Source organism: Tupaia chinensis, unplaced genomic scaffold, assembly GCF_000334495.1.
Source record: "Tupaia chinensis unplaced genomic scaffold, TupChi_1.0 Scaffold000197_1, whole genome shotgun sequence".
Taxonomy (NCBI): domain Eukaryota; kingdom Metazoa; phylum Chordata; class Mammalia; order Scandentia; family Tupaiidae; genus Tupaia; species Tupaia belangeri.
Window position 1 is genome coordinate 5,571,339 of NW_006159672.1, and position 8,634 is coordinate 5,579,972.

Consider the following 8,634-nt stretch of genomic DNA (forward strand, 5'->3'; position numbering starts at 1 on the left):
CCAGCTGACTTCCAGATGAATTTTTTTTTTTTTTTTTTTTTTTGGAGAGGTTTTTGCTATAGGGCACGTGCTCTCGCCAGACACACAGAGACAGAGAGACAGAAAGAGAGAAATCACCCCCCGGGGGAGGGGGGAATGGCCATGCCACACTCCCTTCTCCTCCATTCTCCTCTCAGGATCTTGGGCACACATGCACACGCACCTGGCATGAGTTTAAGCCAGTGGGTTCAGGACTCGAACTGCAGTTGACTACATGGGAGTCCAGCGACATAGCCATGTTGCCACCTGCTGGTCCCTGTTCTTACTTTACATGGAAAAAAAATACTTCTTCAAAACCATTTTTGTAATCAATCTGCATAAAACCCAAGTGAATTTTCATATATATCTTCTTCATATTTTCTTAAAACTGCTTTTACTCTATTTTCTTTAAGTAAAATGCTGTATGTTTTCACAGAAGTGGTACTAGTTGGGAACCAGCAGTTAGTGTAATGGCTATTTCACTGGACTCCCACATAGTCGACCGTGGTTCACATCCTGGACTCGGTGGCTTAAAACTCACGCCGGGTGCATGTGCGTGCGTGCCCAAGATCCTGAGAGGAGAATGGAGGAGAAGGGATTGCAGCATGACCATCCCCCCTGGAGGGTGATTTCTCGTTTTCTGTCTCTATGTCTCTGTCTGTCTGTCTGGCGAGCACACACGCCCTATAGCGAAAACCTCTCCAAAAAAAAAAGAAGTGGTACTAATCTATTTTAAATTATTTCTAATACAAAACTAGTTTTATCACAAAAGTACACACTCCAAAATTTCAAAATACTATAAAACAAAATTGAATTCAAGTATGCAATTGACATTCAATTTTTTGGGTCCTCTATAACTAGCTCACTGAAAAGGATCCTCACTTACGCCGTTTGAGTATGACTGAAGACCACCAGAAAAATGCTTCTCTGCAGGCCAGTGTCTTCTGAGGAGCTAGGTGCCTGTAGTGAGTGCTTTTTTTCAATTTAAAGGCACCAAGCCCTTCCTGTAGCAAAATGTTTCAGGTTCATTATTCTACTTGAAATCTGATACGTATAATATACTTAGGAATTACTTAATTTGGCAGGCTCATTTATCCAGTATCTCAAGAAACAAAATTTGATCTTTCAGAATGGATAGCCCAAATCTTTAGGTGTGTTCTGAGTTGTTTTTGTACTTAATATTTAATGAAGACCTTGAAGAAATGCTCCAGTCAGAAAAGGCTGCTAAGTGTGATGTTCAGCACACTTTCGAAGTCACTTCATGAAGTGATCATTGACAGTGGAGGAAAGAAGAGTTAGAGAAACAAAACGCAAAAATTTTAAAAGTCTGCACTTAGTTAGAGTGCCAGTGATAAATAAGTTAATACTGACTATAGGCTGAACTTGCCAGTTGACAGTGCAGCTCAAATGTTCCTGGTAATGGCTGCAACATCAAGGAAAGGTCAAATGATGATTAACCATATTCTCTGTCAGATGATAGTCAAGTCTGAAATCTGCCTACAGGTGTAACTAGAACAGTAAATCTGCAAGCTAATAAAAGAATACTCTCTCCACTGACACACTGACTAGGATGGAATCCATTGTTCTGTCTTTGCTGACCATAAAGCAGGGGCAGGATGTCACTTCACTCACTCTGTAGCTGTTCCATCAGAATGCTAAGGGTGACAGGAACACTAAATGAGGTCCTGCATGTACCTTCAATCAGTGTTATTACCACTGTCTTCACACACAGTAAATCAATCTCCTTTTTTTTTTTTATGACCACATCTACGCAAACATCTATAAGCAGCAAATTCACACATCTGGTTAGAGCAGTGGCCACAGCTCTGGTGTAGACAGCATTTAACTTTATGTAAAGGATATTTATAGACGGTGAAAAGATGGAAACATTCAGCCTGTCTTCTTCAATTCTTTTTTTCCTTTACTCATATGCACATGTGAGAGTGGGAGTTAGAGAGACAGAGAAAAAGAAACAGAGAGAGAGAGAAAAGAGCACCCTCCAGAGTCTGGTCACCCTACAATCTCCTTCCTTCAATACTCCACCACATAGAACTTAGGCCTTCACACCATGCATGCCCAATGCAAACAGGCCCAGTATGTGAACTGCTTTCACCCTGTGGGACTCAGCTTCCCCATTACCGCTAGATCATTAAGCCAGACCCTACCTATCTTTTAGAAAAACGCCTACTTCATACCTCCTAGAGGAATATTAATGAATTGTCACAGGTAGTATGGATTGATTCAAATGATAGTAGACTAATGAGCTGTTAAATGTGACATGATTTTAGCACCACATGTTTGCTTAAATATTTTTGATTGAGGAGGGTGAAAGCACACACACTCTCCCTACTGATTAGGAATTCTTCTAGAGTATTATTTCTCTCAGGGACACCTACAACTTGCATTCATTCTAGCTTTCAAAGCAATCCATTGAAATGCACACAGGAAGACCTCTCACTTTTAATAAGTTGAATTGAATCCAAGAGAGAATGAAAACATCTACCTGAAATCATAGCATGAGGGGTGTCATAGCAGTCACAGAACAATAACTAGATAAATTCCCAGTTCTTCCTGTTTTGATGTATCTGTATCAAAACATTCTATTTTCAGAAAGAAATGACATAGTCAATTACTTACCTTCTTAGGACTTCAGGAAGATTTTTTGCTTTTTTAGTCTCCAGCGTTTCTCCCGAGATAGATTTTGATTTTTTAGCATCTCAAACTCATAATTGTTTTATTTTCTGTTGCTGCCATTTTTCTGTTTTAATGTCTGTACTCTTGGTCAGCTGGAGTACAGGGTACTTCCTAAGGAAATCAGCAGACATCCACACAATTTTAGTGATGATTAAAGCAAATCTCAGTAGGCAACATCAATCAAAAGACAACTCAGGAAAAATGAACATAAAACTTTTACATTGTTTGATTTTCTGTCAGTCACTTAAGTCGTTGGATACAATGTCATCCCTTGCCAGTTTGTTCCTATGGAGAAATGATCCTCTCCACTCATAAACTCTAAAATAAGCAATTTAGGGTAAATTTCCATCAGGAAATGTGTCTGGATATAAGTTTGTAACAGTTCACGTTATTAAAAAAAGAAGAAGAAAAGTCCCAATTCTACAGACAGTCAATGAAATCCAAATTCTTTAACAATCACTGCAGTGATGAAAGAAATGTCTTGCTTACTGAAGATTTGCAGGAGGAGGGATGTTTTTTCCTGGGATACGCACTCTGTGTGTATCCCATTGTCAAAGCCAGACACTCATCTTATTTCTACATAGTGCTCCTAATGATAGTGTCTGGAACCACATCTTCCTGAAATGCCCACCCCCCAGGGGACAATCTCTTCCTCATGTGAAGATGAGCAGAACTCATTCATTTTCTGAGAAACTCTCCTTCAAATGTGTACAAATAGTTTACAGCAGTTCCTTTCCCAAAGTAATCTAGTCATTACTCTGTCAGTGCCCAAAGGATTCTGGACCATGACCTGCACTTACTGTATCAATTCAGGTTACATACATGTTTCCTACAAAATGGGGATGCCCATGCAAGAAGACATGGAATGATTGTAGAACATATTCCATCTCTGATTTTTGAGTGACCGAGTGTAACTTTTCTTTACTGTTTCTGTCTGTCCTTGCATCTGAAGGTTTGCCCTTACTGGCAGCAAAATGCTTCTTGCTCCTCATTCTGCTTTCACTCTTTTCAGCGTTCATGGTCATATAAATTCCAGCGTTCATGGAGCACATGTTGCTTTGGTTTGGATATTTAATCATCCTCTGGTGTCCCCCCTTCTCCGAGTGGATTTATTTTAAGAGTCCTCAGCACCCTGCCGAATGTTGTTAGAGTCACTGTTGCATCCTCACCTCCTCTGGAATTTATATGACCTTGCAACTAGCTAGGGCTTCAAGAGGCTGAGCCTTTTCTTCAGGTGCTCCTGGGCCACACAGCCTCTCGGGTTCATTTCTACTTGATCGGAACTATCTGTAGAGGAATAATACAATCTTGCTAGTAAGGAAATTAATTACACTATCTAAGAGATCCTAATGCAAAACATCATAGGGTGGGGGAGGGGGGCAGTAAACCAACCAAAACACTCAGAAGGGGTGGGTAGAAGTTTTCCTCTGTCTTGAACATTTTGGTTACATCTGGGAAATGAAGATAATGGAAATTACTGACTAGATAATGTCCTAGTTCTACTTGAACTACGACTTTGTAATATGATTTACTCTTTGATGTGGAATTCCCAAAACAGAAAGAGATAGAAGTCACTACACAGGCAAAATAAATGGCTTAGATGAATGATTCTTATACTAGTAAAACTGGGAGCTGGCAATGTGCTTCTGCTGTGTTTTAATGCTTCTGTAACATGGGGCAAAACTATATCAAAACAGTCTATGCAAATCAAAAATTACAAAGGGCCAGGAAGTGGTATAGTGGTTAAGGTGCTGGACTTCCACATGGCTGATCACGATTTGAGTCCCAACCCCAGTGGCTTGAAAATAACACCAGGGTGATTTTGCATCTGAATGTACATCCAAAATCCCAAGAGGAGAATGAAGAAGGCATCGCAATCTGAAGGGTAATTTCTCACTTTCCTTCTCTCTCTCTCCCATGAATGCATGTGCCCTATGGCCAAAAAAAGAAAAAATAAATAAAATAAAGGAAAAAATTACATAGCCACTTAGTTACTTACTTTGAGTTTTAGGAACATTTGTTTCCACTCTCTAACATTTGCCCTAGGATAGATTTTGATTCCTTGACATCTTAAACACACAAATGGTTGATATTCTCATTGTTCTTTTCTTTATATTTTAATGTCTGGTTCCTTATTGGGGTTTGCTCTGCTTCCTTGGTGCAGAGGTACTTTCTAAGGAAATCAGAAGACATCCAGTTTCAATAAATATTATTCCAGTAATCATTCTCCCAAGAAATCCCAAAAGGATTCATTTCCATGACCTATTATTTATTGGCTGTGTTTAAGGCAGACCCTTTTAAGAAAGAGTCCAACTTTCAAACCAAGTCCCATGCACATTTTCTACAACATGGACTACATCTGTGTAAGGTCACACGCAATGACTGTGACACAGCTTCCATCCTCCTCCTGGGAGTGGTCAAGTGTCCCTTTTGTGTGTGTGTGTGTGTGTGTGTGTGTGTGTGTTTTCAGGTTGATGACTGTCATGTCTTTCACATATTGGATTTCTATGCAACAATGTGCAGATATTTCATGGTCTCAGTGAAACTTCCCCTTTTCCTTTATTTGGGGATTGTTTGTTGCTTTCACTTGGTGTTTTTATATGGTCTCTGTGCCCACCAGGGTTCCAGTGGATTTTATATTGGGGGCACTAAACAATCTTGTAAAAATTATTGACATTTATGCCTTGCTGTTTTATTTGCATTGCGCTCTTAAAGTGATGAGCAGCATTTTTAGTTCTCAAAATGAACTGATGTTTGAAAGAGCTCTTTGATGTCAGCCAAGTCTTCTAGCACTTGGGCATTTTTTAGGTGTGTTCATGGCTAACCCTTGCCTCCAATTCTATTTTCTGCAGACCTGGTCTCTATTTTAGAGCTTCCTTAAACAATTCAATGCATTTAACTTCTCCTGGTTTCGCATGTGTGTACTGGCCACAGGAGAATGGAGCAGGGGGTGAGTCTAACGTTCATGTGAGCTACTGAGTACTGAGACCTCATGTACTATCTCTTTTACCTGCAAGTATATATGTCTTTGTTAAGAAATTTACTGGTTCTGGTTGTGAAGCTTTGTTGGATACTTTAGTGGCTCTATCTTCCTCATTTATAGGTTCTTAAGTATAATTACATGTTTGCAGGAATCTTTAGCAATCTTCCAGATCTCTACAGGATTTTACTTTGTACCAGTTGTGAAGGCCTGTCAGGTCAGCTGTTGGTTCACAGTTCTTTTCCCAGGTAGTTCTTAATATCCTCAAAGTTGTCATCTATTCAGAATTTTTCTTTAATTTTATATTTTCCCATATGCTTTTAAAAGACCTTTTACTGCCCTTCATCTCTCTCTCTTTCTTTCTTTTCTCCTAGTAAGGTTTTCCTCAGACAACATTCCAAGTTGCCCTCATCAGTAGCAACTTTTGTTTCTTCTTTGCACCTTCTACATATGGTATCAATACATTTCTGAATACCAGAAAGCTCTTACCCTTCTTTGGCACTCGCTGTTGTCTTCAGAGACTCTGTCTCAGAATCTAGAGTTTTCATGTCAACATCTATCATCTTTTAAGTTATCCAAAGATATTTTCTTTAAAAAAAAAAAGTTTCTGATTGAAGAGCTTGTGCAACTTTCATCAGATGACTCCTTTCCTGTATTATTAGCCTAGTGACCACATTCTCTCCTGTAAGAAATAAAGATATGCATAATCCATAAATTCTCATCACTGTGTTGTACAAATTTAGTATTTTGCCTTATACAGTACTGAGAGTCAATAATTCAGTTTCATGTCTACCCAAGGAAGCATATGAGGCTTCTTACACAGCCATAGATCTGTCATAAGTATAAGCCACACACCCTTAAGAGTGATGGTATTTGGTGATTTCTAGAGGGGTCATGACTTAAGTACAAGTTAAGATCCGTAGTGATTCCATAAGGAGAAAATTCTTTAAGACGAGTCTTCTGAAGGCCACCGTACCAAGTGTCATTGCCCTGAAAATAGGCACATTTCTCTTCCAACTTTAGAAACAACAGCTGTTTCTGGAGTTGAACCATCAGTGAAACAACATGGCTACTACCATGTGTGCTTAGAGTCCATAGTACATGGAAATCATCTACCTTGGAACAGCAGACACCTTCGGGTCTGTTCCCTCTATGACAGGAGCACACTGTCCAGGATCAAAGAAAGTAAGACAGGGACCAGCAGTTAGCGTATTGGCTATGTTGCTGGACTCCCATGTAGTTGACTGCAGTTTGAGTCCCAGACCAGGTGGCTTAAACTCACGCCGGGTGCAAGTGTGTGTGTGTGTGTGTGTGTGTGTGTGTGTGTGCCCAAGATCCCAAGAGGAGAACGGAGGAGAAGGGATTGCGGTGGCCATCTTCCCTGGGGGTGATTTCTCACTTTCTGTCTCTCTGTCTCTCTTTGTCTTTCTGGCAAGTGCACGCACCCTATAGCAAAAACCTCTCCAAAAAAAAAAGTAAGACAGATTCACCTCCCCCACCTCACACTTAACCTAGAGCACAGGCCCACCCAGAAGCTGTGCAAGAGTAATTCAACAGTATACAAGCTGTTATATTTCTCATTTGTACTTTGCAACAATTTAAAATTTGAGTAATACATATGGAAGTATGGTGAGAAACAATTAAACTTTTCTGAGTATCATCCTTTTGCCTCAGAATAAATCATCTCCAACAATGCACATGGGTCATTTTAGTATATTCAATGTGTTTTTCTCTCTGTGGATGTCAATGAATGCCAGTGTTAGTCCCCATGCTGATAGGAATCTATCTCCCTTTCAACAACAAAATAGAAAAAACAAACATGATATTTAATCAGGAACATCTGGTCTAGAAAAAGAACACACTATTGTACGTAAAGATATATAACCATCTCTAAGCTCCATTCAAAATCATCCTAGAACAAAGGGGGAAAGTAGCCCAACAAAAACCTTCTGACCTGCACAGTATAGATGTTTGGCCGAATTCGTTTTCTGAAATGTTTTTCAAAACAAATTATCTGACTTTGAGTGACAAAACATGTGCTCACCACTTGTGGCTTCTCCTTCACTGAAGTCTGAAACATTTCAGGTTGCTCTGCTAAGAGAAAATATTTGGGGGCCAGCAAGTGATATGGTGGTTAAGGCACTGAACTTCCACATGGCTGGCCACAGCTGAATCCCAGACCTGGCAATATACTTTCTCTCTCTCTCTCTCTCTCTCTCTCTCTCTCTCTCTCTCTCTCTCTTGCACATGCACTCATTTGCATATCCCCTATAGAAAATTAAAAAGTAATAATAATAAATAAAATTAAATAATTATTTCATTTTAAAAAAGAGAAAATGTTTGAAGAGATTAACTCACACTTCTACATGTAAACAACCATCCTGGTCTTCACACACAATAAGCAAACGATGCGACAGAATAAGTCACTCCCAACATTGTTTGTTGACAGTGCCTAAGAATAGAGAAAGATTTCTCTCTTTTTTAGAATTATTTATTTTAAAATTTTATTTATTCATCATATTACTTTTCAATTTGACCAAAGAGGGACACACAGAGAGAAAGAGGGAAAGTGAGAAAGCAAGCTGCCATATCCGGGACACGAATCATGGTCAGCCTTGTGAAAATGTCCAGCACCTCAACCACCATGCCACTTGCTGGTCTCCAAGAGGAAGATTTCATTATGAGTGCACTCATATTTTCAAAGAGCAATGAGAAAAAAAGTATATATAGTTTATCTTCCATTATTTCTTCTTAGAAAACATTTCAATGATAAAAGCTGACATCTATAGTCCTCCAACTCCATCCTCAGACTGGAGCTTTGGCATGAAGGTGATCAGTACTGCCTTCCAGTCAGAGCATCCCCTGCAGGCATTCAGAAACCAAGTGCACTTGCACCATCTTTTAAAAGTCCTACATTCTGCATTTCTAAGCTTTATGTATTA

General features: G+C 39.4%; 1 long non-coding RNA gene across 1 annotated transcript; it reads right to left on the reverse strand.

Annotated features, from left to right (window-relative positions):
- Positions 1-2,661: 2,661 nt before the first annotated feature.
- On the reverse strand, positions 2,662-6,337 carry LOC114007546 (uncharacterized). Its single transcript, XR_003549154.1, has 3 exons — positions 6,182-6,337; positions 4,712-4,885; positions 2,662-2,823 (listed from the first exon to the last, which is right to left on the reverse strand). It is a non-coding gene; the product is annotated as an uncharacterized LOC114007546 (long non-coding RNA).
- Between the last annotated feature and the right edge of the window lie 2,297 nt (positions 6,338-8,634).